Genomic DNA, 25,136 nt, shown 5'->3' on the forward strand with positions numbered 1-25,136 from the left:
CCTAATATGCGTGCTTATACCCCAATGCAAGCTTTGGGCAGCTGTTATGAAGTCACCATGTACACGATGGAGGAGCTCACACTGCCCTTAAAGGGGTATGTGCGGGATTTGAATATAATGCTGGGAGTTTCTTCAATTGTAGCTTGCGCTACATTGGTGATCCCGCAGAGCCCAGATGTCTTCCGGTCTCACAACATGGATCCAGCTGGGTCTTCTGGTCTCACAACATGGATCCAGCTGGGTCTTCTGGTCTCACAACATGGATCCAGCTGAGATCAATGCCGTTGCCATCAAACTGTCCCCCTTCTGGACCCATCACCCGTGTACATAGTTTGGGCAGGCAGAGGTGCAGTTTTGCCTCAGGAACATTTCCGCAGATGCCACAATGTTTTATCACATTGTTACTGTGCTGGACAAGGAGATGGCAGCCAGAGTGGATGATCTCTTCCACAACTCACCAGCCGAGGGCAAATACTCTACCCTCAAGATCTTTCTCCTGTGCATGTTTGGTCTCTCCCCTCAACAGCGTACCTCCAGACTCCTGCATCTGGTCAGGTTGGATGACCGAGCTCCATGGGCCCTCATGTATGAGATGCTGGTACTAGCAGAGGATCATGTCTTGCTTCTCACTCCATCATATCTTCCTGGAGCAGATGCCTGAGGACATTCAGCTCCTATTGACGGATGAGGACTTCACGGACCCACGGCAAGTTGTAGCCCGAGCGGACACCCTCTGGTGCACCGAGAGAGAACCAAGTCACCCTCAGCCAGGTCACTTACCCAGGAGCCAGCTGGCTGCAGCCCCCCCATCTCCATCCCCCAAGCACAAGGCAGAGGAGCACAATCTCACCTGGTGCTTTTACCATCAACACTGAGGGACACAAGCTCATAAGTAAGTGCAATCATGTACCTTTCAGGGAAATAACTCAGCCAGCTGCCGTTGATGACTGTGATGGCTGGTGATGCGAACAGCCTCCTGCCTGTAACTGATAAGTCAACCGGCTGGTGTTTTCTGGTGGACAATGGAGTGGAGTTGAGTGTCTTGCCCCCAATCACCCTCAACAAATGCACCCAAGCTCGTGGTCCCACCTTGTGGGTGGCCAACGGTCCCACCATAGAAACATTTGGCACCCGCTGGATGCAGATCCAGATCAGGAAAGATAAATTCTGCTGGAGGTTCATACTGGCCCCCTGTTGGGGCCAACATCCTCAGAGTGCACATCCTACTAGTTGTCAAGAAGGGCAAAAGACTGGTCATCGGTTGCACATTTCCCTCAGTTTGCCTAGATACCATGGACACCTGCAAGCCCAAAATCACTGCCATTACTGCTCCCAGGGACGAGAATTCCAGCATACTTGATGAGTTCCCCACCACCCTGCAGCCCCATTTCAGCACTACCTTGCCCCAGCATAGGGTCTACTATCGCATCTCCAACACGGTCCCCTGCTTCATGCCAAAGCCCGACGTCTTCCACCTGAGAAGCTGCAGCTAGCCAAGGAGAAGTTCTCTCGCATGCAGGAATTGGGCATCATCTGTCACTCTGACAGCCCCTAGTCATCCCACTTCACATGGTCCCCAAATCCTCCAGGGGTTTGAAGACAATGCGGGGCTGGAGACCATGCCTGAATGACGCGATAACACCCGACAGGTACCCGATTACCCACATTCAGGATTTTATGGCCAACTTCCACGGCGCCCAGGTCTTCTCAAAAGTTGACCTGGTGCGGGTCTATCACCGGATCCCAGTCCATCTCAAGAATATTGGTAAAACGACGATCATCACCCGCTTTGACCTTTTTGAACACTTGAGCATGCCCTTCGGGCTCAAGAACGCGGCCCAGACTTTTCAGCGCCTCATGGATGTAAGGGGTAGGGACTTGGACTTTGTGTTTATTTACCTTGATGATATCCTTATCGCCAGTCACAACCACGAGGTTCACAAGGTCCACCTCCATACCCTGTATGCCCGCCTGTCAGAATTCGGCCTCATGGTCAACGTGACTAAATTCCAGTTCGGCATCAGAAACTGCAGTTCCAAGGGAACACCATCTCGGCAGCAAGAGCCACCCCAGTACCAAAAAAAGATGCGGCTGTATGGCAGTTCGCCAAACCCACCACCCTCAAGAATTTGTAGGGATGGTAAACTTTTATCATAATTTCATCTCCAATGCCATCTGCATCCTGTGGCCTCTTTTCACTTTGATCACCACTAGGTATGGTCTGGTCAGAGGAAGCAGAGGGTGCTTTCACAGCAATGAAGGATGCCCTGGCTAGCACCACCTTATTGGGCCACCTGCGGCAAGAGACACTCCATTCCACTCTTGGTGGACTCCTCAGCCATGGCTGTGGGAGGGAGTACTTGAACAGTGGGTTGACGGACAGTGGCACCCAATGGCCATTTTTAGCAGACACCATCACCCGTTGAAGCTCAAGTACTGCGCTTTCGACCAGGAGCTCCTGGCACTGTATCTGGCAATTCAGCACTTCTGGTATTTCCTGGAGGGTAGATCATTCATGGTGTTCACGGACCACAAGCACCTCACACAGGCTCTCGCAATGGCCAAGGATCTGTGTCGCCCTGCCAGCAACTCCATCTCTCCTATGTGTCGGAGTTCACCACTGACATCCAGCGCAGAGTAGGTAGAGACAATGTGGAGGTGGATGCGCTCTCCCAACTGACAATAAACACCCTCGCCCCTGCCTCAACTACACCCAACTGGCACAAACGCTAGGGAGGATGCGGATATGCAGGCCCTCTGCACCACCATTTTGGGGCTTGACTCCAGGACATTCAGTTGCCGAACAGCCTGGACATACTGTTCTGCGATGTTTCCACCGGTTCACCAGGCCTGGTAGTCCCGCTACTGTGGAGGCCTTCAGCTTAGTCCATAACTTGGCCGACCCCTTGGTGAAGATATCGGTGCTTATGGTTGGTGCATGGGGTCAAGAAGGCGGTGGCTGAGATGGCGAGGTGCTGTACTTGGTGCCAAGTCCAATTCAGCAGTTCCACCCAGCAGTTAGGAGATTCCAACACATTCATGTTGATATTGTGGGACCCCTGCCAGTGTCCACAGAGGCAGACTACCTGCTCACAGAGGTCGACTGGACCACAAGATGGCCAGAAGCCATTCCCATCAAGAAAGCTTCCACTGACATGTGTGCCAGAAATCTAGTCAGCCACTGAATTGTAACGTTTGGAGTTATGGTGCACATCACCAGCAACAGAGGTGCCCAGTTCACTTCTGCAATCTGGTCTCAACTGGTGAACCTCTTGGGGGTTAAACTTCACTACACCACACCTACCACCCGCAAGCAAATGGTTTGGTTAAGAGATTCCATTACCACCTGAAGTCAGGCCTCAGGGCTAACCAGGTCCTGGATAGGCAGATAAACTTCCCTGGGTCCTCCTTGGCATCAGAACCACACCCAATGAGGACCTACAGGCATTATCTGCAGAGCTGTTATACGGTGCATCACTTGCGTTGTCCAGCGAGTTCTTCGACCCAGAACCCAGCTCTACATCTGAGCACAAGAACCTGCTAGAAGATCTCCATTGCAAGCTCTCCTTGCCATGTGTCATTTTTTTATGATCAAGTCATCAATATAAACATCTGTATGTGCTAACCCTTGGATGACAGAATTAATCATCCTTTGAAAGAATGCGAAGGCATTTTTCATGCCAAAAGGTAACACATTATGCTCATATAAACCGGATGGAGTTACAAAAGCTGGAATATTCATTCCTCTCAATTAAAGACACACACAAGTAACCCTTCAACAAATCTAACTTAGTAAGAAATTTAGCTTTGCCAATGTTATCAATACTCTCATCTATTCTCAGAATAGGATAAGCATCTATTTTAATTACTGAATTAACCTTCATGTACTGAGGGAGAACAAGTGAAATAGAGGAGTATTGGATGAGGGTACAGTGAGAGCCAATGGAATGAGTGTACAGTGCGGAGAGACAGTGTAATGTGGATATTGTGGAAGAGTCAATGAGATGACGGTTCTGTGGGAGAGCCAATGTAATAAGGATACTGAATGAAAGCCAGTAAAATGAGGGTATGGTGGGAAAGCCTGTGTGATGAAGGTACTATGGGAGAGCTAGTGAAATGGGAATACTGTGGGAGAAACAGTATAATGAGGGTACAGTGTGAGAGCCAGTGCAGTGAAGGTACTGTGGATGAGCCAGTGTTATGGGGATCATGTGGAAAAGTGTGTGGAATGAGGATACTGTGGGAGAGCCAGTGTAATGGGGATCATGTGGAAAAGTGTGTGGAATGACGATAATGTGGGAGAGCCAGTGAGTTAACGATACTGTTGAAGAGACAGTATGTTGGGAGAGAGAGACTGTAACAAGTAGAATGTGTGAGAGACAGTATGATGTGTACTGTGGGAAAGCCAGGATAATGTGGAAAATGTAGGAAGTCAGTGAAACAAGGGTACTGCAGGAGAGACAGTAGTGAGGATCCTGTGGGAGAGACAGTGAGATGAGAGTACTGTGGGATAGCCAGTACAATGAGGATAATCTGGGAGAGCCATTGCTATGAAGATACTGTAGGAGAGTCATTGGTATGAGGGTACTGTGGGAGAGTCAGAGAAATTGTTGGAAAATTGAAGAGACAGTTTATTGAGGGTAGGGGAGAGCCATTGTAATGAGGGTACAGTGGGAGAGCAAGTGTAATGAGCTACTGTGGGAGAGCCAGTGTATTGGGTATAATTTGGGAGAGCAAATGGAATGAAGATGATGTGGCAGAGCCAGTGAAATGATTGTATGTTGAGTGAGCCAGTGGGACAAGGATATAGTGGGAGAGCCATTGTGATTAAGTATAGTATGGGAGAGGCATTGTGATGAAGGTACTGTGGGAGAGCCGGTGTAATGAGGGTACAGTTGGAGAGCCAGAGTAATGAGGGTACTGTAATGAGGATATTGTGGGAGAGCCAAAGAAATGGTGGGGGTGGGAGGTGAGAGGGTCAGTGTAATGAAGTTGATGTGGGAGAGATAATGCTATGTGTGTCCTTTGGGAGAGCCAAGGCTAAGAAGGTAACAAGGAAAATGTGGGAGAGACAATGTAAAGGGAGTATTGTGGGAGAGCAAATGTTATGAGAGTACTGTGAGAAAGCCTGTGTAATGAGGGTACTGTGGTAGTGCCAGTATAATGAGTTTATGGTTTGACAGCCAGTGAGATGAGGTGAATATGGGAGAGACAGTGTAAAGAGGATATTAACATAACATGACATAACATAACAATTACAGCACGGAAACAGGCCATTAGGCCCTTCTAGTCCACACCGAACCAAACACCCCTTTCTAGTCCCACCTCCCTGCACAATGCCCATAACCCTCCATCTTCTTCTCATCCATATACCTGTCCAACCTTTTCTTAAATAATACAATTGACTCCGCTGCCACTATTACAACCGGAAGATCATTCCACACGGCTACCACTCTCTGAGTAAAGAAGTTCCCCCTCATGTTACCTCTAAACCTCTGCCCCTTAATTCTTAACTCATATTCTCTTGTTTTAATCTTTCCTCCTCTTAACGGAAATAGTCTATCCACATCCACTCTGTCTATCCCTTTCATAATCTTAAATACCTCTATCAAATCCCCTCTCAACCTTCTACGCTCCAAAGAATAAAGACCTAATCTGTCCAATCTCTCCCTATACTCTAGATGCTTAAACCCAGGTAACATTCTGGTAAGCCTTCTCTGCACTCTCTCCACTCTGTTTATATCCTTCCTATAATTAGGCGACCAGAACTGCACACAGAACTCCAAATTAGGCCGCACCAACGTCTTATACAATTTCAACATCACCTCCCAACTCCTATATTCCATGCAATGATTGATAAAGGCCAGCATACTAAAAGCCTTCTTCACCACCCTATTCACGTGAGTTTCTACCTTCAGGGAACGATGTACCGTTACTCCTAAATCTTTCTGCTCTTCTGTATTCCTCAATGCTCTCCCATTTACCACTTATGTCCTATTCTGATTCTTCTTACCAAAATGAAGCACCTCACACTTATCAGCATTAAATTCCATCTGCCATTTTTCAGCCCACTTTTCTAAGCAGCCCAAATCCCTCTGCAATCCTTGAAATCCTTCATTATCCACTATTCCACCTATCTTAGTATCGTCTGCATATTTACTAATCCAATTCACCACCCCATCATCTAGATCATTAATGTATATAACAAACAACAATGGGCCCAATACAGATCCTTGAGGCACACCACTGGTCACCAGCCTCCAACCTGACAGACAATTATCCACTACCACTCTCTGGCCTCTCCCTTTCAGCCAATGTTCAATCCATTTGACTATCTTAAAATTTATACCTAAAGATTGCACCTTCCTAACTAACCTTCCATGTGGTACCTTATCGAAGGCCTTACTGAACTCCATATAGACAACATCCACTGCGTTACCCTCATCCACATTCCTAGTCACCTCTTCAAAAAATTCAATCAGATTGGTCAAACATGACCTTCCTCCCACAAATCCATGTTGAGTGCTCCTGATCAGACCCTGTCTATCCAGATGTTTATAAGTACTATCTCTAAGAATTTTCTCCATTAATTTACCTACCACAGACGTCATACTTACAGGCCGATAGTTGCCAGGCTTCCTCCTTGAACCCTTTTTAAATAACGGAACCACATGCGCAATGCGCCAATCCTCCGGCACTATCCCCATATCTAATGACATTTGGAAAATTACCGCCAGAGCCTCTGCTATTTCCTCCTTCACTTCTCTCAATTTCCTGGGGAAGATCCCGTCTGGTCCCGGAGACTTATCCACCTTTATATTCTTCAAAAGCCTTAAAACTACTCCTTTTGTAATCTCTATATTCCCCATATTTACCCAATTTGCATTTTTTTAATCTCACATCTCCCAATATTCTTCTCCTTAGTGAATACCGAAGAAAAGAAACTGTTCAATATCTCCCCCATTTCTCTAGGCTCCACACACAGTTTTCCGCTCTGATTCTCTAAGGGACCAATTTTGTCTCTAGCTTTCCTTTTACCATTAACATATTTGTAGAACTCTTTTGGATTAGTTTTCACCCTGCTTGCCATAGTTTTCTCTCTTGTTGGAGAGCCAAAGAAATAGGAGGGATTGTGTGGGAGAGTCAGTGTACTGAAGTTACTATGGAAGAGACAATATAATGCGGGTTCTTTGGGAGAGCTACTACGAAGAAGGTAAAATAGAATGCAAATGCAATGAGGGTATATAGGAAGAGCCAGTGTGATTATGGTAAGGTGGAAGAGCCAGTGTGATGAATGTACTGAAGGAGAGAAAGTGTAATGCGAGTACTGTTGGAGAACCAATTTAAGAAGGATACTGAGGGAGAGCCAGTGTAAAGAAGGTATTGTGGGTCAGCAAGTGTAATGAGGGTTCTGTGGTAGTGCCAGTATAATGAGGATATGGTGGGACAGCCAGTATGATGAAGAGACTAAGGGAGAGACAGTGTAATGAAGATATTGTGGGAGAGCCAAAGAAATGATGGGGGTGGGAGGTGAGAGGGTCAGTGAAATGAAGTTGATGTGGGAGAGACAGTGCAATGAGTGTCCTTTGGGAGAGCCAATGGGAAGAAGGAAAATTAGAATGCCAGTGCAATGACGGTTTATGCCAGTGTGATGAGCGTACTATGAGAGAGCCACTGTGACTAAGATAATGTGGAAGAGCCAGTGCAATGAGGGTACTGTTGGAGAACCATTTTAAGGAGGGTATTGTGAGAGAGACATTGTGATGAAAGGGCTGTGGAAAGCCAGTACAATAAGGCTACAATGTAATGTGGGTACTGTGGAAGAGTCAGTGTAATGTGGGGACTGTGGAAGAGCCAGTGTAATGAGTGTACTGTGGAAGAGCCAGTGTAATGAAAGTAAAGTGGGAGAGATGGTGTACTGAGGATACTGTGGGAGAGATAGTGCTATGAAGGTACGTTGGGAGTCAGTGGGATGAGGGTACTGTGGGTGAGCCAGAGAAATGGTGGAAATATGTAAGAGAAAATGTAATGAGGGTTGGGTGGGAGAGCCAGAGCAATGAGGGTATTGTTGGAGAGCCAGTATAATGAGGGTACAGTTGGAGAGCCAGGGTAAAGAGGATATTCTGGGTGAGCCTGTGAGATTAGTGTACAGTGAGAGAGCCAATGTAATGAGGGTAATGCGGCAGAGACAGTTTAATTAAGATATTGTGGGAGAACCCGTGTAATGGGGATATTGTGGCTTGTCTAGGATAATGATGGTACTGTGTGAAAACCAGGGCAACGTGGGTACTGTTGGAGAACCAATTTAGTGAAGGGAATGTGGGAGAGCCAATGTAATGAGAGTACAGTGGGAGTGGCAGTCCATTCAGGGTACTAAGGGTGAGCCAGTGTAATGGGGATAATATGGGAAATCCAATGGAATGAGGATAATGTGGAAGAGCCATTGAGATGACTGTACTGTGGGAGATCCAGTGGAATGTGGATAATGTTGGAAAGACAGTGAAATGTCTGTATGGTTAGAGGGTCAATGTGGTGAGGATAATGTGGGAGAGCCAGTGTGATGAAGGTACTGAGGGAGAGCCAGTGTAATGGGAATTCTGTGTGGAGAGACAGTGTAATGCAGATACTGTGGGAGAGCCAGAGCTGTGATGGTACTCTGGGAGAGTTATTGGCATGTGGGTACTGTGGGGGTGCCGGAATAAAGAATGTAAGATGGGTGAGCCAGTGTAAGGAGGAGACTGTGGGAGAGATAGTGCTATGAAAGTACTGTGGGAGAGTGAGTGAGATGAGGGTACTGTGGGAGAGCAAGAGAAATAGAGGAATATTGAAGAGACAGTGTTTTGAGGGTAGGGTGAGAGCCAATGTAATGAGGGTACAGAGTAAGAACCACTGCATTGTTGATACTGTAGGAGATCCAGTGGAATTGGGATAGTGCAGTAGAACCACTGGAAAGAGGATTAGGTGGGAGATCCAGTTTGAAGAGGGTACTCCCAGTGTAATGGGAATACTGTGCGGAGAGACAGTGTAATAGTGGGGGAGGGGGTGAGAGGATCAGTGTAATGAAGTTTATGTGGGACAGACAGTGCAATGTGTGTCCTTTGGGAGAGCCAATGCAAAGAGGGAAAAATAGAATGCCAGTGCAATGAGGGTCATGTCGAAGTACAATTTTAAGGAGGGTATTGAGGGAGAACCATTGTGATGAGAGAACAGTGGAAAGCCAGTAAGATGAGGCTACTGTGGAAGAGCCAGTGTAATGATGGTACTGTGGGAGAGCCAGTGTAATGAGTGTACTGTGGAAGAGCCAATGTCAAGAGGGTACAGTGGGAGAGGCAGTATGATGAGGGTACTGTGGAAGAGCCAGTTTAATGAGTGTGCGATGGGAGAGCAAGTGTAATGATGGTACTGTGGAAAGCCATTGCAATATGGATATTGTGGGAGAGCCAGTGTAATGGGGAAAATATGAGAGAGCCAGTGAAATGTGGATATGTTGGGAGGGTGTACTGAGGATAATGTGGGAGAGACAGTGCACTGAATATACTGTGGGAGAGGCAGTACATTGAGGATACTGTGGGAGAGCCAGTGCTATGAGGGTAATGTGGGAGTCACTGGGATGAGGGTACTGTGGGTGAGCCAGAGAAATAGTGGAAATATGTAAGAGAAAATGTAATGAGGGTTGGGTGGGAGAGCCAGTGTAATGCTGGTAGAAAGGGAGAGCCAGAGCAAAGAGGGTACTGTTGGAAAGCCAGTTTAATGAAGGTACAGTTCGAGTGCCAGGGTAATGAGGATATTCTGGGTGAGCTTGTGAGATTAGTGTACAGTAAGAGAGCCAGTGTAATGAGGGTAATGTGGCAGAGACAGTTTAATTAAGATACTGTGGGAGAGCTCATGTAATGGGGTTATTGTGATTTATCTAGGATATTGATGGTACTGTGTGAAAGCCAGTGAATGTGGGTATGGTTGAAGAACCAATTAAGTGAAGGGAATGTGCAGAGAGTACAGTGGGAGTGCCAGTCCATTACAGGTACTGTGTGTGAGACAGTGTAATGTGGATAATATGGGAGAGCCAATGGAATGAGAATAATGTGGGAGAGCCAGTGAGGTGGCAGTACTGTGGAAGAGCCAGTTGAATGTGGATAATGTTGGAAAGACAGTGATATGTCAGTATGGTGAGAGGGCCAATGTGATGAGATAATGTGGGAGAGCCAGTGTGATGAAGGTACTGTGGGAGAGCCAGTGTAATGGGAATTCTTTGCAGAGAGACAGTGTAATGCAGATACTGTGGGAGAGCCAGAGCTGTGATGGTACTCTGGGAGAGTTATTGGCATGTGGGTACTGAGGGGGTGCATGTATAAAGAATGTAAGACGGGAGAGCCATTGTAATGAGGAGACTGTGGTAGAGCGAGTGAGATGAGGGTATTGTGGGAGAGTGAGTGAGATGAGGGTATTGTGGGAGAGCAAGAGAAATAGAGGAATATTGAAGAGACAGTATAATGAGAGTAGAGTGAGAGCCAATGTAATAAGGGTACAGTAGGAGAACCAGTACAACAAGGGTACAGTGGAAGAAACAGTGCATTGAGGATACTGTAGGAGAGCCAGTGTAATTGGGATAGTGCAGTAGACCACTGGAAAGAGGATTAGGTGGGAGATGCTGATTGATGAGGGTACTGTGGGAAAGCCAGTGTAATGGCAATACTGTGTGGAGACACAGTGTAATGCAGAAACTGTGGGAGAGCCAGTGAGATGTCAGTACTGTGGGAGAGCCAATGGAATAAGGATAATGTGGGAGAGCCAGTGAAATGTCGGTATGGTGAGAGAGACAGTGTTACGAGGATACTGTAACAGAGCTAGTGTGATGAAGGTACTGTGGGAGAGGCAGTGTAATGGGAATTCTGTGTGGAGAGACTGAGTAATGCGGATACTGTGGGAGAGCCAGTGAGATGATGATTCTATGAGAGAGCTATTTTGATGAAGTATACTAAGGGAGAGCCAATGTAATAAGGGTAATGTTGGAGAGTCAGCGTAGTGAGTGTACCGTTGGAGAGCAAGTATAATGATGGTACTGCAGTATAGCCAGGGCAATGAGGGTAATGTGAGAGAACCAATAAAATGAGGGAACAATGCATGAGCCAATGTGAAGAGGAAACTGTGGAAGAGCAATTGTATGAGGGTATTTTTGGATAGTACATGTAATGGGAATTTTGTGGGAGAGATAGAGTAATACAGATACTGTGGGAGAGAAAATGTAGTGAGGATGTTGTGTGAAAGACAGTGAGATGAGAGTTCTGTGGGTGAACCAATGTAATATGGATACAGTAGTAGAGTCAGTGTATCGAGGAGAGTGCAGGAGAGACAGGGTAATTAGGAAAATGTTGGAGGGCCAGTGATATGCTTACTGTGGGAAAGACTGTGCAATGAAGGTACTGTTGGTTAGACAGTGTAATGCGGGTACTGTGGAATAGCCAGGGTAACAAGGAGAATGTGGGAAAGACATAGTAAAGGGAGTACTGTGGGAGAGCCTGTGTAATGAGGGTACTGTTGAGTGCCAGTATAATGAGTTTATGGTGGGTCAGCCAGAGTGATGAGGAGACTAAGGGAGAGACAGTGTAAAGAGGATATTGTGGAAGAGCCAATGAAATGAGGGTAATATGGAAGAGCCAGTGTAATGAGGGTACGGTGGGAGAGCCAGTAATGTGAATACTGTGTGGATAGACAGTGTAATATGAATACTGTGGTAGAGCCAGAGTTGTGACGGTACTGTGGAAGAGTCAGTGGCATGAGGGTACTGTGGGAGTGCCGGTATAAAGAATATAAGATGGGAGAGCCAGTTTAATGAGGAGACTGTGGGAGTGACAGTTTAGTGAGGATACTGTAGGAGAGTGAGTGCTGTGAGTGTACTATGGGAGAGCGAGTGAGATGAGGGTACTGTGGGAGCGCAAGAGAAATAGAGGAATACTGAAGAGATAGTGTAATGAAGGTAGGGTGAGCCAATATAATGAGGGTATAGTGGGAGAACAGTGTAATGAGGGTACAGTGGGAGAGCCAGTGCAATGAGAGTACTGTGGGAGGACCAGTGAAATGAGGATAATGTGGGAGAACCAGTGAGATGGCAGTACTGTAGGAGAGCCAGTGGGATGAAGATAATGGGGTAAAGCCAATGAAATGTTAGTATTGTGAGAGAGACAGTGTGATGAAGATACTGTGGGAGAACCCATTTAATGGGGATATTATGGTTTAGTCAGGATAATTAAGGTACTGTGGGAGAGCCAATAATGTGGGTACTATGAGAGAGCCACTGAAATGAGGAGACTGTTGGAGAGCCAGTGTGATGAGGGTACTGTAATGGGAATACTATGTGAGGGTAATGTGAGTGTCTATTTGAAGGGAATACTGTGCGTGAGACAGTATAATGAAGATTAGAGTGGAAAGATCAGTGCTATAAACTTCTGTGGAACAGTCAATAAGATAGGGGTGCTGTGGGTGACCCAGAGAAATGTTTGGAATATGTAAGAGAGAGTGTAATGAGGCTAGGGTAGGTGAGCCAGTATGATGTGTGTAAAGTGATTGAGCCAGTGGGACGTGGATTCTCTTGAAGAGCCAATATAATGTGGATAATGTGGGAGAGACAGTGTAATGTGGATAATGTGGGAGAGCCAGTGTAATGTGGGTACAGTGGGGGAGCCAGTGCAATGAAGGTTCTCTAGAGGAGCCACTGTGATGGGAATAATGTGGGACAGCAAGTGCAATGAGGATAACATGAAATGGCCAGTGAGAGGACGGCACTGTGGGAGAGCCAATATAATGAGGCTATGGTTGGATAGCCAGTGCAATGTGCATTGTGGGTACTGTTGGAGAACCAATTTAGCAAAGGGAATGTGGGAGAGGCAATGTATTCAAAGTAGAGTGGGAAAGCCATTGGTACACAATGGGTGAGTCAGTGCAATGGAGATAATATGGAAGATCCAGTGAGATGGCAGTACTGTAGGAGAGCCAACGGAATGAGGATAATGTGTGAAAGCCCGTGAAATGTTAGTATTGTGAAAGAGCCAGTTTGATGACGATATTGAGGGAGAGGCAGTGTAACGGGAATACTGTACGGAAAGACAGTGTAATGCGGATACCGTGGGAGTGACAGTGAGATGAAGGTAATGAGGGAGAGCCAGTGTATTCAGAATACTGTGGGAGAAACAATATAATTAGGGTGCAATGTTAAGAGCTAGTGCAATTAAGGTACTGTGGGAGAGATAGTATAATGGGCTTTATGTTGGAGAGCCAATGAGATGTCAGTACTGAGGGAGAGCCAGTGGAATGAGGATACTGTAGCAGAGCTAGTGTGATGAAGGTACTGTGGGAGAGCCAGTGTAATGGAAGTAGCGTGTGAAGAGACTGTGTAATGTGGATACTGTGGGAGAGCAAGTGAGATGATGGTACTGTGGGAGAGTCAATGTTATCAGGGTACTGTAGGAGGATCAATATAATGAGGGAACGGTGGGAGAGCCTGTGGGATGGTACTGTGGGACAGCGTGTAATAGGAATACTGCAGGAGAAACAGTGCAATGTATGTACTATAGGAGAGCCAGTGTAATGGGGAACATGTGGGAAATCCAATGAAATGAGGATAATGTGGGAGAGCCAGTGAGATGACGATAATGTTGGAGAGCAAATTAAACTGGGTACTGTGGGTGAGACAGTGTAACAAGGAGAATATGGATAATACATTGTAAAGGATAACTGTGGGAGAAGCAGTATAATGTGCAAAATGTGGGAAGGCATTGAAATGAGGGTATTGTGGGAGAAACATTGTACTAAGGATATTGTTGGAGACACAAAAGGATGAGAGTTCTGTGTGATAGCCAGTGTAATGAGGGTATTGTGGGAGAGTGAATAAAGTGAGGGAACAATAGGAGAGCCAATGTGACGAGGATACTGTGAGAGAACCATTGTGTTAGTGTATTTAGGAAGAGCCCATGTAATGGGAATTCTGTGGGAGAGTGTAATGAGTGTAATGGGAGAGCCAGTGCTATGAGGTACTGTGAAAGAGTCAGTGAGTTAAGGGTACTGTGGGTGAGCCAGAGAAATGGAGGGAATATGTAAGAGGCAGTGTAATGAGGGTACAGTAGATGGAATGAAGGTTCTCTGGAAGAGACAGTGTTATGTGGATAATGTGGGGGGAGCCAGTGGAATGAGGATAACACACAACAGCCAGTGATACAGGCATTGTGGGAGATCAAGTATAACGAGGCTATGCTGGGATAGCCAGTGCCGTGCGAACATGGTGTGAGAGCCAGTGCGATTTGAGTACTGTTGGAGAACAAATTTAGGAAAGGGAGTGTGGGAGAGCCAACCAATGTGATGAGGGTTCTCTGGAAGAGCCAATGAAACAAGGTAATGTGGGAGAGCCAGTAGAATGAGGATAACATGAAACAGCCAGAGATATAAAAACATGGTGGGATAAACATTATAATGAAGCTATGGTGGAATAGCCAGTGCAGTAGGGATAATGTTTGAGCGCCAGTTCTAGCTAGGGGAGTGTGGGAGAGCCAGTGTAATATGGGTACAGTGGGAGAATCAGTGTAATGAGGGTACTGTGGGCGAGCCAGTGTAATGGGGGTGATATGGGAAAGCCTGTGGAATTAGGATGATGAGGGAGAGCCAGTGAGATGGCAGTACTGTAGGAGAGCCAAAGGGATGAGGATAATGTGGGAAAGCGGGTGAAATGTTAGTATGGTGAGAGGGACTGTGTGATTAAGATACTGTGGGAGAACCCGTGTAATGGGGATATTGTGGTTTAGGCACGATAATTAAGGTACTGTGGGAGAGCCAATATAATGAGGGTGCTATGGGAGAACCAGTGAGATGAGAAGACTATGGTAGAGCAAGTTTTATGAGGGTACTGAGGGAAAGTCCATTTAATAGGAATAATGTGCGAGAAACATTCTAATGAGGGTTCTGTGGGAGAGGCTGTTTATCGGAAATTCTCTACGTAAGACAATATAATGAGGATACAGTGGGAGAGCCAGTGTTGTAAAGGTACTGTGGGTGAACCAGAGAAATGGTTGGAATTAGTAAGAGACTGTGTAATGGGTGTAGGGTTGGTGAGCCAGTGTAATGCGGTAACAGTGGGAAAGCCAGTTTGCTGAGGGATCTCTAGAAAAGCCAGTGTAATATGGATAATGTGGGAGAGCCAATGTAATGAGGGTACTATGGTTGAGCCAATGTATTTGGGGTAATATCCAAGAGCCAGTTGAATGAGGATTACGTGGGAGAGCCAATGAGATGGCAGAATAGGCTGAAGATATTGTGGGAGAGCGAATAAAATGAGGGAACGGGAGAACTAATGTGATGAGGATACTGTGGGAGAGCCATTCTGTTAGCGTATTTAGGGAGAGAACGTGTAATGAGGATAATATGAGTGAGCCAGTGCTATGAGTGTACAGCGGAAGAGTCAGTGAGATAAGGTAACTGTGGATGAGCCAGAGCAATGCTGGGAATATGTATGAAACATTGTAATGAGGGTAGGGTAGGAGAGCCAGTGTTATGAGGGTACATTGAGAGAGCCAGTACAATGTAGATCTTCTGGAAGAGCTACTGTAAAGGGGATAAAGTGGGACAGCAAGTGGAAGAGGATAACATGAAAGTGTCGGTGAGATGATGGCACTGTGGGAGTTCCAACATAATGAGGCAGTGAGAACACAGTGTGAGAGCCAGTGCAATGTGGGTACTGTTGGATAACCGATTTAGTGAAGGGAATGTGGGAGAGCCAGTGCAATGAGGGTACTGTGGGTGAGCCAGTGTAATGCGGATAATATGGGACATCCAGTAGAATGAAGATAATGTGGGAGAGCAATTGAGATGGCATAACTGTAGAAGAGCCAGTGGAATGTGGATAATATGGGAAAGCCCATGAAATGTTAGTATGGTGAAAGTGCCAGTTTGATGAAGAAATTGTGGGTGAGTCAGTGCAATACGAATACTTTATGGAGAAACTTGGTGATGTGGATACTGTGGTAGTGACAGTGAGATGAAGGTACTGTGGGAGAGGCAGTGTAATCAGGCTACAGTGGAAAAAAACATTGTGATGAAGGTACTGTGGGAGAGCAGGTGTAATGCGAATAATGTGGGAGAAACAGTGTAATGAGGGTATAGTGGGAGAGCCAGTGCAATGTAAGTTCTCTGGAAGAACCAGCGCAATGGATATAATGTGGTATGGTGAAAGAGCCAGTTTGATGAAGAAATTGTGGGAGAGTCAGTGTAATGGAATAATGTATGGAGAGAGAGTGTAATGTGGATTCTGTGGGAGTGACAGTGAGATGAAGGTACTGTTGTAGAGCCATTACAGTGCAGTGTGGAGACAGTGTGAGAGCCAGTGCAATGTGGGTGCTGTTGGAGAAGAAAATTAGTGAGGGTAATGTGGGTAAACAAATGTAATGAGAGTAAAGTGGGAGAGCAAGTATAATGAAGGTACAGAGGGATAGCCAGTGTAATGACGATAATATGGGAGAGCCAGTTGAATTAGGATTATGTGCAAGAACAAGAGAGATGGCAGTACTGTGGGATAGCCAGTGTAATGAGGGTATTGTGGGTGAGGCAGAGAAATGGTGGAATATGTAGGAGACACTTAATGAGGGTCAGGTAGGAGAGCCATTGTAATGCATGTACAGTAGGAGTGCCAGTGTAATGAAGGTTCTCTAGATGAGCCACTGCAAAAGGGATAATGTGGGACAGCAAATGGAATGAAGAAAACATGAAAGGGCTGGTGAGATGAAGGCATTGGGGAAGAGCCAATATAATGAGGCTATTGTGGGATTGCCAGTGCAGTGCGGAAACGGTGTGAGAGCCAGTGTAACCACGGTGTGAGTACTGTTGGAGAACCAATTTAGTGAAGGGAATGTGGGAGAGCCAATGTAATGAGAGTATAGTGGGAGAGCAATTGCAATGAGGGTACTGTTGGAAAGCCAGTGAAATCAGGATACTGTGGGTGAGCCATTGTAATACAGATAATATGCGACAGCCAGTGAAATGAGGGTAATGGTGGAGAGCCATTGAGATGGCTTGACTGCAGGAGAGCCAGTGGAATGAGGATAATGTGGGAAAGCCCATGAAATGTTAGTATGGTGAAAGTGCCAGTTTGATGAAGAAATTGTGGGTGAGTCAGTGCAATGCAAATACTGTATGGAGAGACTGTGTAATGTGGATACTGTGGGAGTGACAGTGAGATGAAGGTACTGTGGGAGAGCCAGTGTAATCAGGCTACAGTAGAAAAGTCATTGTGATGAAGGTACTGTGGGAGAGCAGGTGCAATGCGAATAATGTAGGAGAAACAGTGTAATGGAGTATAGTGGGAGAGCCAGTGCAATGCAAGTTCTCTGGAAGAGCCAGTGCAATGGATATAATGTGGTATGGTGAAAGAGCCAGTTTGATGAAGAAATTGTGGGAGAGTCAGTGTAATGGAATAATGTATGGAGAGAGAGTGTAATGTGGATTCTGTGGGAGTGACAGTGAGATGAAGGTACTGTTGTAGAGCCAGTGTAATCGGGGTACAGTGGGAAAGACAGTGTAATATAAGTTCTCTGGAAGAGCCAATGCAGTGGAAATAATATAGGACAGCAAGTGGTATGACGTTATGCGAAAGTTCTGATAAGATGATGGCACTGTGGGATAAACAATATAATGAGGCTAGGGTGGGATGGCCAGAGCAGTGCAGACACGGTGTGAGAGCCAGTGGAATGTGGGTACTGTGAGAGCGCAAATGCAATGAGGGTACAGTGGGTGTTCCAGTGTAATGGGGATAATATGGGTGTGCCAGTGGAATGTGGATTACATGGGAGAGCCAGTGAGATGGCAGTCAGTCTAATGAGGGTACAGTGGGTGAGGCAGAGAAATGGTGGGAATATGTAAGAGACGCTTAATGAGGGTCGGTTTGGAGAGCCAGTGTAATGAGGGTAGAGTGAGAATACAAGTGCAATGATGCTTCTACGGAACAGCCACTGTAATGGAGATAATTTGGGACAGCAAGTGGAATGAGGATAACATGAAAGGGCTGGTGAGATGATGGCTCTGTGGGAGAGCCAATATAATGAGGCAATGGTGGGATAGCCTGTGCAGTGTGGACACGATGTGAGAGCCAATGCAATGTGGGTACTGTTGGAGAATGAATTTAGCAAAGCAATTAAGGGAGAGCCAATGTAATGGGGGTACAGCGGGAGAGCCAGTGTAATCAGGGTACTGTGGGTGAGCCAGAACAATCAGGTTACATTGGGAAAACCAGTGTGAAGAACATGCTGTGGTAGAACAAGTGTAATGGGAGAAACTGTGTAGTGAAGTAACAGTGGGAGAGCCAGTGCAATGATGATTCTCTGGAAGAACCAGTGTAATGGATATAATGTGGGACAGCAAGGGGGATTAGGATAACATGAAAGGTCCAATGAGATGATAGCACTGTGGGAGAGCCAACATAATGAGGCACTGGTTTGATAGCTATTGCAGTGTGGACATGGTATGAGTGCATGGGGGTACTGTTGGAGAACCAATTTGTGAGGGGAATGTTGGGGAGCTGATGATTTGAGTGTACATTGTGAGATACAGTGCAATGAGGGTACTGTGGGAGAGCCAGTGCAATTAGGGTGTAGTGGTGTGCCAGTGTAATGGGGATAATATGGGAAAGCTACTGGAATGCGTATAATATGGGAGAGCCAGTGAGATGGCAGTACTGTAGGAGAGCCAGTGGAATGAGGATAAAGTGGGACAGCGAAATTGGAATACTGTATGGATAGACAGTGTATTGTGGATACTGTGACAGTGAGATGGAGATACTGTGGGTGAGCCAGAGAAATGGATGCAGGAACAGAGGGAGAGCCAAGAGTTCTCTAAAATAGTTACTGTAATGTGAATAATGTGGGAGAGACAATGTAATGAGAGTAAAGTGGGAGAACCAATGCAATGAGAGTACAGTGGGAGATCCAGTGCAATAATGGTACAGTGCATGAGCCATTGTAATCGGGGTGATATGCAAGAGCCAGTGGAATGAGGATATTGTGGGAGAGCCAGTGAGATGGCAGGATAGCCAATGTAATGTTATTGTGGGAGAGCAAATAAAATGAGAAAACAATAGGAGAGCTAATGTGACGAGGATACTTTGAGAGAGCCATTGTGTTAGGGTATTTAGGGAGAGAATGTGTAATGAGGATACTGTGGGAGCGACAGTGTAGTGAGCGTACTGTTGGAGAGACAGAGAGATGAGAGTACTGTAGGAAAGACAGTATAAAAATGAGGATACTGTGGGTGTTCCAGTGCTATGAAGGTACTGAGATAGAGTCAGTGAGATGACATTACTGTGGATGAGCCAGAGCAATGGTGGGAATATCTAAGAGACATTGTAATGAGGGTAGAATAGGAGAGCCAGTGTAATGCAGGTACATTTGGAGAGCAGGTACAATGAAGGTTTTCTGTAAGAGCTAGTGTATGGAGGATAATGTAGGACAGCAAGTGGAATGAGGATACCTGGAAGGGCTGGTGAGATGAAGGTACTGTGGGAGTGTAGGTGTAAAGGGAATACTCTGGGAGAAACAATGTAATGAGGGTACAGTGGGAGAGCCAGTGCAATGTACATTCTCTGGAAGAGCCAGTGCAATGGATATAATGTGGGACAGCAAATGGAATGAGGATAACTCAGAAGGGCCAGTAAGATTACTGCACTGTTGGAGAGCCAATATAGCTATTGTGGGATAGCCAGTGCAGTGTGGACATGTTGTGAGAGCCAGTGTAATGGGGATAATATGGGAGAGCCAATGCAATGAGGGTATTGTGGGAAAGACAGTGAAAACAGGATACTGTGGGTGAGCCAGTGTAATGAGGATAATATGGGAGAGGCAGTGAAATGAGGATAATGAAGGGAAGCCCATGAAATGTTAGTATGGTGAAAGAACCTATTTGATAAAGAAATTGTGGGAGTGTCAGTGTAATGGGCATACTGTTTGAAGAGACAGTGTAATGTGGATACTGTTGGAGTGACAGTGAAATGAAGGTACTGTGGGAGAGCCTGTATAATCAGGGTACAGTGGAAAAGACATTGTGATGAAGGTACTGTTGAAGAGCATGTATAATGGGAATACTGTGGGAGAAACTGTGTGATGAGGTCACCATAGGAGAGCCAGTGTAATGAAGGTTCTCTGGAAGAGACAGTGTAATGGATATAATCTGGGACAGCAAGTGGAATGAGGATAATGTGAAAGATCTGGTGAGGTTGACAGCACTATGAGAGAGCCAATATAATGAGGCAAAGTGGGATAGCCAGTGCAGTGTGGAAACTGGATGGGGGTACTCTTAGAAAACCAATTTATTGATGGGAATGTGGGGAAGCTGATGTTTTGAGAGTAAATTGGGAGAGATTGTGTATGAGGGTACTGTAGGATAACCAGTGCAATTAGGGTTCTGTGGTGAGGCAGTATAATGGGGATAATGTGGGAGAGCTAATGGAATGAGGATCACGTGGGAGAGCCAGTGAGATGACAGTACTGTAGGAGAGCCAGTGGAATGTGGATAATGTGGGAAAGCCAGTGAAATGGGAATATTGTACAGATAAAAAGTGTATTGTGGATACTGTGACCATGAGATAGAGTTTCTGTGAGTGAGTCAGAGAAATTATAGGAATAATTAAAAACTGTGTAATGTGGGTGAGCCAGTGCGATGAGAGTTCTCTAGAAGTGCTAGTGCAATGTGGTTAATGTGGGAGAACCAATGTAATGAGAGTACAGTGGGAGAACAAAAACAATGGGAGTACAGTGGTGGAGCCAGTGCAATGAGGGTACTGTGGGTGAGGCAGTGTAATTGGGGTAATATGGAAGAACCAATGGAATGTGGATTATGTGGGTGAGCCAGTGAGATGCGGGATAGCCAGTGTAATTACATTATTGTGGAAGAGCGAATAAAATGAGGGAACAACGGAGTGATGAAGGTTCTGTTGGAGACTATGTGTAATGGGAATAGTTTGGGATAAACTGTGTAATGAGGTAACAGTGGGAGAGCCAGTTTAATGTGGATAATGTTGGTGAGCCAATGAAATTAGAGTTTAGTGGGAGAGCCAGTGCAATGAGGGTACAGCGGGTGAGCGAGTGTAATGGGAATAATATGGGAGAAGCAGTGCAATGAGGCAGTACTATGGGATAGCCAGTGTAATGAGGATATTGTTGGTGAGGCAGAGAAATGGTGGAAATATATAAGAGACACTTAAAGAGGTTAGGGTAGTAGAGCCTACTGCTGTACTGCTTGTACAGTGAGAGTACAAGAGCAATGAAGGTTCTATGAAAGAGCCACTGTAATGGGGATAATGTGGGACAACAAGTAGAATGTGGATAACATGAAAGGGCCGGTGAGATGACAGCACTGTGGGAGAGCCAACATATGAGGCAACTTTGGGATAGCCAGTGCAGTGTGGACACATTGTGAGAGCCAGTATAATGTGGGTATTGTTGGAGAACCAATTTATCAAAGGGAATGTGGGACAGCCAATGTAATGAGAGAACAGAGGGAGAGCCAGTGTAATCAGGGTTCTGTGGGTGATGCAGTGGAATCTGGTTACATTTGGAAAGCCATTGTAATGAAGGTGCTGTGGGAGAGCAAGTGTAATGGGGATACTGTGGGAGAGTAAATGTAATGAGGTCACCATAGGAGAGCCAGTGCAATGAAGGTTCTCTGGAAGAGCCAGTGTAATGGATATAACGTGGGACAGCAAGTGGAATGAGAATAACGTGAAATTTCTGGTGAGGTGACAGTACTGTTGGAGAGCCAATATAATGAGGCAATGGTGGGATAGCCAGTGCAGTGTGGACACGTTGTGAGAGCCAGTGCAATGTGGGTACTATTGAAGAACCAAATTAGCGAGGGAAATGTTGTTGAACCAATATAATGAAAGTACAGTAGGAGAGTGAGTGCAATGAGGGTAATGTGGGAGAGCCTGTGCAAAGAAGGTACAGTGGGTGAGCCAGTGTAATGTGGATAATATAAGAGCACCAATGGAATGAGGATAACGTTGGAGAGCAAGTGAGATGGTATGAATGTAGGAGAGCCCATGGAATTAGGATAATGTGTGAAAGCACGTGAAATGTTAGTATGGTGAAAGAGCCAATTTGATGAATAAATTGTGGGTGAGTCAGTGCAATGCGAATACTGCATGGAGAGACAGTGTAATCTGGATACTGTGGGAGTGGCAGTGAGATGAAGGTACTGTGGGAGAGGCAGTGTAATCAGGCTACAGTGGGAAAGACAGAGTGATGAAGGTACTGTGGGAGAGCAAGTGTAATGGGAATACTGTGGGAGAAACTGTGTAATGAGGTAAAAGTGGGAGAGCCAGTGTATTTTAAGTTATCTGTAAGAGCCAGAGCAATGGATATAATGTGGGACAGCAAGTGGAATGTGGATAATGTGAAAGGAGCGTTAAGATGATGGCACCATGGGAGAGGCAATATTATGAGGTTATGGTGGGATAGTCAGGGCAGTGTGGACGTGGTGTGAGTGCAAGTGCACTGTGGGTACTGTTGGAGAACTAAATTAGCGAGGGGAATGTGGGTGACCCAATGTAATGAGAGTAAAGTGGGAGAGCCAGTGCAATGAGGCAACAGTGGGTGAACCAGTGCAATGTGTGTACAGTGGGAGAGCCAGTGTAATGGGATGATATGGGAGTGCCAGTTGAATTAGGATTATGTGGGAGAGCAATTGGGATGGGAGTACTGTGGGATAGCCAGTGTAATGTGGGTACTGTGGGTGAGGCAGAGAAATGGTGGGAATATGTAAGAGACACTTAATGAGGGAGTACGTGAGCTAGTGTAATGTGGGTACAGTGAGAGAACAAGTGTAATGAAGGTTCTATAGTTAGAATAGGAATAATGTGGGACAGAAAGTGGAATGAGGATAACATGAAAGGGACAGTAAGATGATGGCACGGGGGGGAAGCGGCAATATAATGATGCAATGATGGGATAGCCAGTGCAGTGTGGACACGGTGTGAGAGCAATTTCAATAAAGGTACTGTTGGAGAACCAATTTATTGAAGGGAATGTTGGAAAGCCAATGTAATGAGTATACAGTGGGAGAGCCAGTGTAATCAGGGTACTTTGGCAAAGCCAGTGTGATGAAGGTGATGTGGGCAAGCAAGTGTAATGTGAATATTGTGGGAGAAACTCCATAATGAGGTAACAGTGGGAGAGCCAGTGCAATGAAGGTTCTCTGAAAGAGCCAGTGTAATGGATATAATGTGGGACAGCAAGTGGAATGAGGATAATGTGAAAAGTCCGGTGAGATGACAGTACTGTGGGATAGCCAATATAATGAGGGAATGGTGGGATAGCCAGTGCAATGTGGACATGGCGTAAGAACATATGGATTTTCTTGGAAAACCAATTTAGTGAGGTGAATGTGAGGGAGCCGATGTTTTGAGAGTACAGCAGGAGAGTCAAAGCAATGAGGGTGCTGTGGTGAGCCAGTGTAATGGTGATAATGTGGGAGAGCTAGTGGAATGAGGATCATGTGGGATAGCCAGTGAGATGACAGTTCTGTAGGGGAGCAGTGGAATGAGGATAACGTGTTTAATCAAGTGAAATTTGAATACTGTATGGATAGACAGTGTAATGCGGATACTGTGACAGTGAGATGGAGGTACTGTGGGTGAGCCAGAGAAATGATTGCAATATGTAAGAGCCTGTGCAATGTGGAAACAGCGGGAGAGCCAGTGTGATGAGAGTTCTCTGGAAGAGAATATACTGGCAACAGCAATTAGTATGCTGTTGGAGAGCCAATGTAATCAAAGTAATATGCAAGAGCCAATGGAATTAAGATTATGTGGGAGAGCCAGTGAGATGGCAGAATAATCAATGTAATGAAGATATTGTGGGAGAGCGAATAAAATGAGGGAACAACGGGAGAACTAATGTGACGAGGACACTCTGAGAGAGTCGTTGCGTTACGGTATTTAGGGAGAGACAGTGCAATGTGGATACTGAGGGAGTGACAGTGAGATGGAGGTACTGTGGGTGAGCCAGAAAAAATGGTGTGAATATGTAAGAGATTTGTAATGAGGGTAGGGTAGCAGAGGCATTGTAATGGTGGTACAGTGGGAGAGCCAGTGTAATGAGTGTATTGTAGGAATGCCAGTGCTATCAGGGTACTGTAGGTGAGCCAGTGTAATGGGGATAATATGCGAGAGCCAGTGAATTGTTAGTATGGTGAAAGAGCCAGTTTGATGAAAAAAAAATTGATTGAGAGTTAATGAAATGGGAATACTCTATGGAGAAACAGTGTAATGTTGATACAGTGGGAAAGACGTTGCGATGATGGCACTGTGGGAAAGCTGGTGAAAATGGAATACTGTGGGAGAAAGAGTGAAATGACTGTACAGTGGAAGAGCCAGTGCAATGTAAGTTAGTTGGAAGAGCCAGTGCAATGAATATAATGTGGGACTGCAAATAGAATTTGAAAAATATGAAATGGCCAGAAAGATGAAGGCACTGTGGTAGAGTCAATATAATGAGGCTATGGTGAGGTAGCCAATGCATTGTGGACATGGTCTGTGAGCCAGTGTACAACGGGTACTGTTGGAGACCAAAATTAGTGAGCAGAATGAGGATGAGCCAATGTAATGAAAGTACAGCGTGAGAGCCAGTCAAATGTGGGTACTGTGGGAGATCCAGTGTAATGAGGGTACAGAGGGAGAGCCAGTGCAATGTGAGTCCTCTGGAAGAGCCAGTGCAATGGACTAAATGTGTGACTGTGAGTCGAATGAGGATAATGCTAAAGGGCTGGTAAGATGACGGCATATTTGGAAAGCCAATATAATGAGGCAATGATGGGATAGCCAGTGCGGTGTGGACATGGTTTGAAAGCCAATGCAATGTGGGTACTGTTGGAGAACCAAATTAGCGAGGGAAATTAGCGACCCAATGTCACGGAAGAAGAGTGTGAGAGCCAGTGCAACGTGGGTACTGTGGGATAGGCAGTGCAATGTAAGTACAGTGGGTGAGGCAGTGTAATGAGAGCACAGAGTGAGAGCCAGTGCGACGTAAGTTCTCTGGAAGAGCAAATGCAATGGATATAATGCGGGATTGCAAGTGGAATGAGGATAATTCTAAAGGGCTTGAAAGTTTACGTCA

Source organism: Narcine bancroftii (assembly GCF_036971445.1).
Source record: "Narcine bancroftii isolate sNarBan1 chromosome 12 unlocalized genomic scaffold, sNarBan1.hap1 SUPER_12_unloc_2, whole genome shotgun sequence".
NCBI lineage: Eukaryota > Metazoa > Chordata > Chondrichthyes > Torpediniformes > Narcinidae > Narcine > Narcine bancroftii.